We start from the raw sequence: 11,573 nt of genomic DNA, 5'->3' as shown, positions 1-11,573 counted from the left end.
GACCCCGTCCCCTCGGCTCCCGGAGTCCGGAAGGTCGCCTTGAGGCGCCTCCGGGACTGCCCCCCTCGATCCGGTGCCTCTTGAGACAACACCTTGGCGTCGTCGGCTGGATGAGGGGAGGTGGCGGTCGGGACTGGATCGCTATCCATGTCCGACAAGCCCAGGGAGCCATCCGAGGATACCTCGATATTGGCTCGGGGCGGCCTGCACAATTGAGTTCGGCGTTAGGGAAAGCAATGCGACAAAGGAATCCTATGGGTTACTTTGGTATCCGAATACTTACGATCTCCCCTAGGGCTTGGCTCGGGGCAACCACTCGTCTTCACTTTCGTCAGCGACGGTAGAGCTGTCCGGAAGAAGCGTCCTTCCCTTCTTGGACCCTCCGGCCTCCCCAGTTGGGGCGGCCTTCCTTATCTTGTCTCCCCCAGTCGATGGGGGAGCCTCTTCTTCCTCTTCCTCGTCTTTGGGGGAAGAGTGCGCGCAGAGTCATCGGACAGTGAGTCCGACGACGCCTGGCGTCGGGAACTCTTTCAAGCTCCCTTGGCCTTCTTGGTCTTCTCCGGCACCTTATAAGGGGCCGGAGTCAGCATCTTCGTCAGAAGAGCGTCCGCAGGGCCTTTGGTCAAGGGAGCCGGACAGTCGATTTGTCCGGCCATCTTCTGCCAGTCCTGTTAATGGCACGGGAGTTTAGATCACGCATAGAGTCAATCTATATAGAAAACAAGTATCCTGTAAAAGGTAAAACAGCTTACCGCACTGGCTTGGCGCTTCGCGCTGAATCCGCGATCCTCAGTAATGGGGGGAGGGACCGCGACACCCTTAAATAGCACCCTCCAGGCATCTTCATGAGTCGTGTCGAAGAGCCTGTTCAGAGTTCGGTGCTGCGCCGGGTTGAACTCCCACAAAGTGAACTCCCGTTGTTGGCACGGGAGTATCCGGCGGACGAGCATAACCTGGACTATGTTGACAAGCTTGACCTTCTTGTCCACCATGTTTTGAATACATGACTGGAGTCCGGTCAGCTCTTTTGAATTACCCGAGGACATGCCCTTCTCTTTCCAGGAGGTGAGCCGCATGGGGATGCCAGATCGGAACTCGGGGGCCGCTACCCATGCGGGGTCGCGCGGCTCGGTGATATAAACCACCTCGATTGCCACCCCTTTATGGTATCCACGAAGGTGCCCTCGATCCATGTGATGTTGGGCATGTTGCCCACCATGTCACCTCCGCACTCCGCCTAGCGGCCGCTCACTACCTTCGGCTTGACATTGAAGGTCTTCAGCCATAAGCCGAACTGGGGCTTGACGCGGAGGAAGGCCTCGCACACGATGATAAACACCGAGATGTTGAGGATGAAGTTCGACGCCAGATTGTGGAAATCCAGGCCGTAATAAAACATGATCCCCCGGACGAAGGGATGGAGAGGGAATCCCAGTCCGTGGAGGAAATGGGTGAGGAATACCACCCTCTCATGGGGCTCGGGGTGGGGATGAGTTGTCCCTCATCTGGGAGCCGGTGCGTGATGTCGTCGGGCAGGTATCTGGCTCTCCTCAGTTTCTTGACGTCTCCCTCTGTGACGGAGGAGACCATCCACTTGCCTCCAGCTCCGGACATGGTTGGAGAAGGTTGAGATGGAAGTGAGGACTTGGGCGCTAGAGCTCGAGTGTGCGGGAGCGGATGAGCAGAGGAGGAAGAAGGCGTCGATAGAAAAGTGAATCCTTATCCCTTTATATGGGCGGGCAAAATTAAACATCCCCACTTGCCTGGTAAAACTCGCTTATCCCCCAAGCGCCGCAATTGATGGCGCGGTTGGGTTACCCACGCCCGTATTGATGAGAATCTCGTAATAAGGGGACACGATCTCTGCTTTGACAAGACGTGTTGAAAAACTGCCTCGCGTTATGTGCGTGGCTGGTTAAAAGAAACAGTTCGAATAATCACCGGGCCATGACGTAACGTCATGTTGCCAAAACAAGCTAGCGGATTAGATCTGCGAAAACATTATTCTCTCTACGGTGAAATGTGGGACTTATTTTGCAGGGTCGGACACTATCCTCGTATTCAAATTCTTCCGTGATGTATTCGGAGAAGGAACCCGCCTTGCAATGCCAAAGACAACTGCGCGCCGGACTCGTCGTCATTGAAGCCTGGTTCAGGGGCTACTGTGGGAGTCCTGGATTAGGGGGTCTCCGGACAGCCGGACTATCTCCATTGGCTGGACTGTTAGACTATGAAGATACAAGATTGAAGACTTTGTCTCGTGTCCGGATGAGACTCTACTTGGCATGGAAGGCAAGCTAGGCAATACGTATATGGATATATCCTCCTTTGTAACCGACCTTGTGTAACCCTAACCCTCTCCGGTGTCTATATAAACCGAAGGGTTTTAGTCCATGGGACAACAATCACAACATACAATCATACCATAGGCTAGCTTCTAGGGTTTAGCCTCTCTGATCTCGTGGTAGATCTACTCTTGTAACACCCATATCATCAATATTAATCAAGCAGGACGTAGGGTTTTACCTCCATCAAGAGGGCCCGAACCTGGGTAAAACTTCGTGTCCCTTGTCTCCTGTTACCATCCGGCCTAGACGCACAGTTCGGGACCCCCTACCCGAGATCCGCCGGTTTTGACACCGACACAAACACACCCTATATGCCACGCATGTTCACACCATTTGTGCCTTTCTACTTCACTTATTGCGCTACATTACTCAGGTTCGGACGTCCACTCCTGGGTACATGTTCGTCTCGTAGTTCCCGTCCCACGTGTTCTTCATATAGATGGAACTATCCTTGCATAACATGTGCACCTTGATGCTAGATGTCTCGCGTGTTGGCAAAAGGATGAACAAAGCTCACATAAAAAAATAGAGTGGAAGAACATAGATTCCGGACGACCGAGAAGGAGCAAGGAACCTCGTGGTGGAGCGTCTGCACTCATAATATTTAATATTATTTAGCGATATAAAATTAACCAATCATCTCCACAGTGGACTGGAAGAGTACGAACCAGTGTAGTATCATACTAGTACATGGCTAACCCACGCTATCACCATATTTCTTGGCTTCCGTGCGACACCTATCTCTAGTAATCCAGTAGCCTATATCGCTTCTCCCTCCTCGTCTCTATCAAAGTGCGGCGGGCTGGCGTTTTTGCCGTCTATTGAGGTCGGTTAACTATCACATGTTAGCGACATGCCAAGAGCATTCTAAAAAAAATTCCTTTCACGTTCCGTTTTCAAAAAGAAAAAAAATCCTTTCACGTACGAATTTGCGTGTATGCTTTGAGCAACTTGCATGTCCTATACTACTCTTGTTTGATACTCTAACTTAGCTAGAGGTTAGACTAACTCATGACTAACCCTAAACTAACTGTAACCAAAGAGGTGTTTGGGTGACAGGGTTAGATTGACAATAAATGCACTTCATGGAGAGAGAAAAGTGATTTTTCAGTGGTCCCCATGAGAACTATCTCCAGTTAGCACCTCTTGGGTGGGATAGTTTTTTTAAGTGCATTCGGTGCAACTTGCTCCAATTTAAACCCTCATGCTTGGATAGTTTAGGGCTATTTGAGCCCCAACTAGCTCAAACTAACTCTAACCCATGGATCCAAACAGGGCCTATGGTCAGTCTCGACGCGGAGCAGTCGCGTGCACCGGGAAGCGGCGCTCTCTCGGCCGTCACGCCACTTCAAAGCCGGTGCCAGTGAGAGGTCGCCTCCGCTCTGGTCGGGCATTAATGTGGCACTAACGCTCCAGGGGGACGCTGACCGTTTCACGCGAGAAGCGCACGCTGGAAAGGGAGTATAGGTTTTGAACCGTTTCAGGTGTAGTACTGGTAGTTTGCAAAACTACTCAATTATTGCACTCGGTTTCCTAAGAAATTGTGGTAAAAACATTACTCCACATCCGGCTTCCCTTCTCCTTCCTCTTCCACCGCCCGCGCACGTCCGTGGGAAGCGACCGCTAGCACAAAAAGATGCATGCATGACCACTAAAATTTCCATATTAAAGCGTGCTCCGGCGGGAGTATGGCGTATGTTGTTACCTTCGGCCGGCCCATGGCTACCGGGTGACGGCGACCAGAGAAGAGGCGGCGGGAGGGGAATGAATGCAGCTACTGTTTGGGTTCGCCTTCCGGCTTAAATAAATGCACAGCATCACGTGTACCCGCGGGCGCACAAATTGTAACATACGTGTCTGCTTAAGTGGGCGTCACGTAACTGGTGTGTGTGAGAGAGATTTTGAGGGGCAGAGTGCGTGTGTGCGACTCTACTGTTCGGACATGTACTCAACCTTTTGCATCGGGATATAATTATAATGGTATTTACTTTAGCTAGTGATTTACGTGCCCATGTTAACGTGGTTGTGTCAAAAAAATGTCACTTCCTGCTCGTGATTTGCGTTATATAATTACAAGCACGATTCTCGTGCATTGCACGAAACATCAATATGCATTTTTTTACAGAACACCTGTTGTGATTGACCCATGCAGGAGTAATCCCATGTGTAAAAACTAGTGATATCTCAAGAATTTTATTGGAAAACTGGTATCTCGAGAATGTCATCGAAAAATGAAAGATGAGAGATAAGGCGAGGAGGAGTGGAGCGTGGTGGTGACTGGTGGTCGGAATGGGTGGAGGCATGGGGATGGACGGCGCCGGCAGGCGGCAACGGCCACCATGCATGGTAGATTGTTCCAGAGACTTATTCCTTTTTTAATTGCTGAGCAATGAGGTTGCAAGAGATAATGATGTGGAGAGAGGTGCCGGTATCTTTTGTAAAATTATCATAGTTTGCTTTCTATCCTCAGATATAGATCATACAGTCTGTATTACAAGATGGCAGGCACACCATCACCACCAACTCGTTTTTTTATAAGGGTACAGATGATAAGTTTGCTGACTACTAAAGTAAAGTGGAATTTGTCCATGTTATGCAAGTAAATAAAGGTGATTGTTTATCATACGGGTAAGGTTGGATGAAGGGTGGTAGGAACAAATGCTCCGCCTAGAGCATGTGTGTGTGAGATGGAGTCTTAGTGTGTGTGTGTGTGTGTGAGGAGAGAGAGATGGAGTCTTAGTTTGTGTGTGTGTGAGAAAGAGAGGGAGAGAGATGGAGTCTTAGTGTGTGTGTGGGGGGGTGCGTGCTTGCGTGTGTGTGTGTGTGTGTTTGTGTGTGTGTGTGAGAGAGAGAGATGGAGTCTTAGTGTGTGTGTGTGTGTGTGTGTTTGGGGTGCGTGCGTGTGTGTGTGTGTGTGTTGCGGGGTCCTCTGTGGCGGATATAATTTAAGTGTGCATGGCTTTCATCATAGAGAGGTGATGTGTATGGCAGAGGCCACCAACGATGGGGTGCGAGAGAGAAAATGCCCGTAGAGAGGGGAGAGAAGGTGTGTGCGCGTGAGAGGAGTCGACTTCGAGAGAACGTGCTTGTTCGAGAGACACCGAGGAAGACTACTATATATCGATGGTGCATGTAGGCGGGAATTAAACTAAGGGATGGTCTTATTGGTTTCGGGGATATAGGGGAAGAGTGAGAGGCAGGGGGTAGGTAGAAGGAGATTGTTAAGTGTGAGTGTGTCTTTTACCCATCCAGGCGGAAGTTATGTGCACAAAAGAGGAGAACGATTCGATGTGGCGTTAGGATTGAGGGTAATTAACTACGTATGGAGACATAGAGACCTTCAACGTGCATGTGTGAGAGGTATACATGTATACGTGGGATGTGTGTGTGTGTGCGCGCGCGCATGATCGAGATAAAAGAAAGAAGACATAAGTCATAAGATCAACGACATGGGAGAGACGGATCGGTATGACAATATGCATGCATGTGAGAATGCATGGAAGAAGTCCCAACAATTGAGCATGTGTTTTTGTCTTTAAGATATAGTGGCGTGGGCTGGAGCATGCATCTATGGCGAGCAGAGGGAGTGAGGCGCAACGATTGTGCAAAAGAGACCAACCTATAAATGCATATGTATGGAGAGACATATATAGTGTGGGTGATAGGAATCAAGACTCCGTGCGAGAAAGAAATGTTGACGGAGAAACTAAAGATAGATACAGAGATGGAGATGCTAGCTAGAGGGACATCCGCTAGTTTGGGTGTTGGAGATGACCGTCGGGTGGTTCAAAGGGTGAAGTTATATGTGTGTGTGAGAGGGCACTTGACTGCATGTAGAGAGAAACATATGTAGTGTGCGTGATGGGAATCAAGAGTGAGGGCGAGAAAGAAGGTTCATGGAGAAATAGATAAATAGAAAGATAAAGATGCTAGCTAGTGTGCGTTAGAGATAGGAGTCGAGTGGATCAGAAGGCTGGGTTATGTGTGTGGGTGTGAGAGAGATAGAGAGAGGGTGTGTGTGAGTCACATACAAAACAAATATCAGAGAGAAATGAGATCCAGAGAGACGGAGTTTTGTGTCTGCGAGAGAGAAAGATATTTCACAATGAGAGTGATAGCTAGAGAGACATACGAGGGAACACAAGATATCTCTAGGGATAGAGGGTGTGTGTGAGGGACATACAAGAGAACAATGGAGAAATATGAGACCCTGGGAGACAGAGTTTGTGTTTGTGTGTGAGAAAGAGATATTTATGAGGAAGAGTCGTAGGTTATCATATCTAAGGAGCGAAAGACATCTCTGTATGAGGGGTGTGCGAGTGGCACACATGGGAATAGTAGAGAGAAATGAGACCCCGGAAGACAAAGTTTTGTGTTTGTGTGAGAGAAAGAGATTCCACATGGAGAATCATAGTTAGAGACACATAGGAGGGAGCGAGATATACTTAGAGAGAGATAGAGTGATGAAGGTTGAGGGAGAGAGTACCGTCAGTGTGTTACGAAGATAAAAGATCATTGTCGACATACATGTAGCACGAGAGATACCTAAGAGACGATGAACGCGTATAGGTCCAGAGAGATAGTCCTATATAAGCATGAGTGATAGCTATATGAGACGAATATCTGGATTAAAGGGGATTCAAATATTTAAACTGGAGATCATGACATCGATAATATCATAACGCAAATTGGTGTGTCAAACATGCATATTCATTTGAATTTGGGCACACGTGTAATGTTATATAGTTTATCAATATTGGTGATCCATAGATTCTTCAATTACAAACAATGCATGGTTCATATGCAATTAATGTCTAAACGGGATTACACTATATGTTGCGTGTGTGAAACACATTATACATGTTTGAGAAGTAAAAAAACCCGCATGAAACACACATTAATTGGAGACAGTTAGCGAGGAATGCATACATTGGATTTCAACATAAAGTGGTTTCAAATATTTGAAAATCCAAATTGATGGATACAACCTTATGAATCTGAGATCATGCCATTTGTAAACCATATTTATGTATAATGGTGTTGTGCTTTTGAAAGTATATATAAAAAAATGATGTATATAGAATGTAATTCCAATTGAAAATGGATCCCACCCGGAAAAAAATAGAATACAAACGGGATTCGAATTGAGTTGGCACGGTAAACGTGCACTCTGCAAAATTTGAAGGAAGCGGGGAAAGTCGCAGTAACAGACCGGAACCAAAATCTACGACATGGAAATCACTGCTGCCTATCCCTGCCACGCAAAGCCTATATGCTGGATTTCCATAGGTTTCGATAGGGGTAGGTTTGTAATTTCACCCAAATGTGACGTAACCGCCTCTCACCCAGATTCATACACGGTGGGTGCCAAAACACAGTGTGTCCTCGGCCGAAATCGACTCCCTCCCCGATTCATATTCATACACGGTGGGCGCCAAAAACAAACTCTTGTCGGCAAATATTCGGTGTATGCGAGATTACCGTCCTATCCCCGACCGACTAGTGTTGTTGTGATGTAGTAGAAATTTGAAACGGGGGCTAAGTTTGTAAATTTCCTCGCATTTGAGACAAGCGCGCCCTGAATACATGGTTCCCCCCTTCCTCTCTACCTCCCTTTTCCCCATTCGTACTCCGTGGGCGCCAAAACACCCTCTCCACCCCACCCTCCTCCGTCCGCCACCCCATCCACCGACGTCCTCCTCCACCATGCCGGAGCTGATACCCCAACGCCACCGTCCATTACAAGAGATCGACCTCTCTCATCCACGGCTTCGGACCGGGATCCTTGTATCCCGTCCTCTCGCTTCATCCCCATTGTCGTCCACCTTGCCGGCGCCGCTCCTACGACCGTCTCATCCACCGCACCCCGCCGCCACCGTCTACCCTCCTAGATCTGCTTCCACGCCACCAGCAGCCATCGCTACCGCAGCACCGTCAAATTCTCAGCAGATGCCTACACGGCACCGCACTAGAGGCGGTACTCTTTCGTATCTGCTCAACTTATTTATCGCATCAAGAAAATAGATCGCCATTGCTTTACTCTGATTTCTTGTCTTGGTTGAGAAGTTGCCTTTGTCTGGTTTGCACCTTCAGATCCGTCATGGCACACTCAACACCATACTCGCAATGCTTATGGTTTTCCCCTTTTATATTCCACACTAGTTAAATCACAGTAGACTAAATTTCAAAATTGGGTCAGTCGATTTTTTAGAGCTCACCGGAGTACGATGGTGCGATCGAAGGGGCTCGGGCGGTTGTGGGGCCTTGCCGAACGAAGAAAACTTGACGCGGGTGGGGGTTGGGGTGGGGGTGGGGGTGGGGGTGGCGGAGGAACACAGGTGGTGGGGCCCGGTGGTCCGGCCGGCGGCCCGTGCGGTGTTCTGTATGGGAAGAATCAGAGACGAGGAAGAAGAAGGGTTAGGAGACGTAGGATCTTCATCCAACCGCCTGAAATGGTCGAAAGACAGCTAGGAGTTGCAGTCTTAATGCACTCTGGTTCATCATGTGTGGGCACTGCGCAACCAACATTTTATTATCCAAAATCTGCTTGCTCTTTTTTACCATGTTCCTCTTCCGTTCTTCTTTAATATGTACTCTCTCCATTCCTAAATACAAGTCTTTGTATAGATTCCACCATGGACTACATATGGAGCAAAATGAGTGAATCTACACTCTAAAATGCACCTGGATACATCTGTATGTGATCCATAGTGGAAATCTCTACCAAGATTTATATTTTGGAACGGAGGGAGTATGATAGTAGTACAGTATGTTCCTTGTACTGAAGATGAGCAGGGACATTTGCAGTGTAGAGGTCTATACGGTCGGTTGTGATGGACACTTTGAGCCTCTTTGATTTGTAAGATCTTGTAAACATAGGAATAGGATTTGTAGTGGCCTCCCACTTGAATCCTATAAGAATAGCAAGGAAATGCGGGGAGCTGTGTCGCCTTTGAGAGTTACATTGATATTAACAGTACCGCACCTTCACTTGAAGAGAGCTGGTATCTGAAGCCTTTCTAGCCGCACCGGCAATACTAGCACATATATTCCAGCAAGTTCCACTTTGCTGATTTTACTCTGATGCTTAAGGTTTTCCCGTTATATCTACACTATGATCTGTGTAGCTGCTTTGTGTTGCACTAGCAGCAGTCCACTCTTGAAGCTAAACACTGCAATGACTTACAAAATTGGCACCAAGGCATTGAGTGCCATTCTGGATGCAATGAAACTCATACGCTCCCCACCTGTTGATTCTTGTTCAGAATATCATCCTAATGACTATTCTAACCTCGAGGAGTCAAAGGCAGATGGCCTGTCCTGTTCACCCATCAAGGTGCCTGTTCTAATTTGGCAATGTTTTATTGATTGCGGGTATCTTGCATATGTTGTCTTGCATTTTTTCTACTTTGTTGCACCGCCATCTGCTTAGTTTACTCATCATATATGTCGAGATGCCATGCCCATCCATTATCAATACATATTCCATCTGTCATCATACCATGTTTTTCCACTCAAATGCTGTTCTTGTGCATCAGACATCAAAAAAGGAAGAGGGTGATTGCCGAACTTGAAGGAGCACCAGCAAAGTCCTTGAAAAACGTAGTGGTGCCGGAGAAATCAGACAGCACCCCACTTATATTGGCTGTACAACCAGTGACACAAAACGTAGGACTGACTCCAGCAGACTGTACCCATACTTCACTGGCCACACCACTAGCCCCACCACACAGGACCTGCACTCCAGCAAAAGGTATACAGATTTCATTTGCCATAGCACCAGCTGTACCACAGAAAAATCCCACTCCAGCAAAAAGTACAGCAAGTCCACCGGCCGAAGACCTATGCCAACTGCAGAGACGGCCAATTCCTGTAGATTGGAACCCCATTCCATTTATTCCCAGTTTAAAAGACAATGCTTTCAATGTTGTTAGGGACTATGTGCATATATTCCCATCATGGGAAGATTATTGTGAAGACAAACACCATTTTCACATCTTCCTGTCCAACTTACATGTAAGTGCTATTATTCATGGCTATTATTTTCCAATTTTCTACTGATTGAACACATCAATGATTTACATTACATTGTTGTAACTAGGTGAGGGTCAATCTGGATAGTCATGACGAGCAAAGCTTGCTTGCATACATACCTGGTTCATTATGTGACAGCAGTATGCATCATAGCTTGCTTATCAATTGTTCGCTCCAAATTATCTGATCTGTATGAATGGTTACATTAGTGTAGAATATATCCAATGCCAATGTTTTTTAGCTCTGCATTGTTCTTGTAAGTACATGATGTCCTTTATCGGTGTACTTATAATGATAGGTAGTTGTTCATGTACCATCACTCTGCAGCTTATTTTCCTTTGCCCTCCATTTTCTACACATCAGATCTATATTTACTCTTACCATAAGGTTGGTACTGAAGAAGTTTAGCTGTGCATTGCTCTTGGATGTACCTTTTGCCTGTATCACTGCACTTACATTTATAGCTACTTGGTTATGTAGCATCACTCTTCATCTTATCTTAAATATTCTCCATTTTTCGTATATTATCACATCTATATTTACTCTTAACAAAATGTAGAATAAAGGCAATGCTTTTGAAGAAGATTCTGTGGTAAACTTCTTGAATTGCCCCCCCCCCATTAGCATGGACAAGGCCTTTATAGAGCCTGCCTTCACCAATAATGTAAGTTTGTCCATCTCAAGCCTTCAAACTTTGTTGTATATATTTGGTTAGGCATGACTACAACAGCTGTTTATTTTTGGTGTTTGCATCAAATTGCTTGTTTAAAGTTTATTATATGTAGTTCATAAACAAAAGCTCGTCCTTTCTCAATTTAAGTTTTCAGTTGTACAACCAAGTTCCTTCTTCATACCATGTAAATTAAACTATACAGAGCAAGTGATCTTCTTTTGCACTGCATGTATGCTTCTGTTCTTCATCTGTAATCTAGTGTTGTGGTGAACCTACCCACTACAGCACAATGTCATATTCTGCAATGTCTTAACTATGAAAAATTTCATATCATTCTATTATTATTTAAACCGTCTCTTTATTTGCCAATCTGAAATGGTATAAATTGACAGCACACTAACCATTGATACTTATGAGTTCTTGATCTGTAATCCAGTGGTGTCGTGAAGCTGCCAACTCCTTCACAATGTCATTTCCTGCCATGTCTTGACCTAAACAATACCATATTGTGTTAATGC

This window comes from Triticum aestivum, chromosome 2A (assembly GCF_018294505.1).
Source record: "Triticum aestivum cultivar Chinese Spring chromosome 2A, IWGSC CS RefSeq v2.1, whole genome shotgun sequence".
NCBI lineage: Eukaryota > Viridiplantae > Streptophyta > Magnoliopsida > Poales > Poaceae > Triticum > Triticum aestivum.
This window is presented reverse-complemented; position numbering follows the sequence as displayed.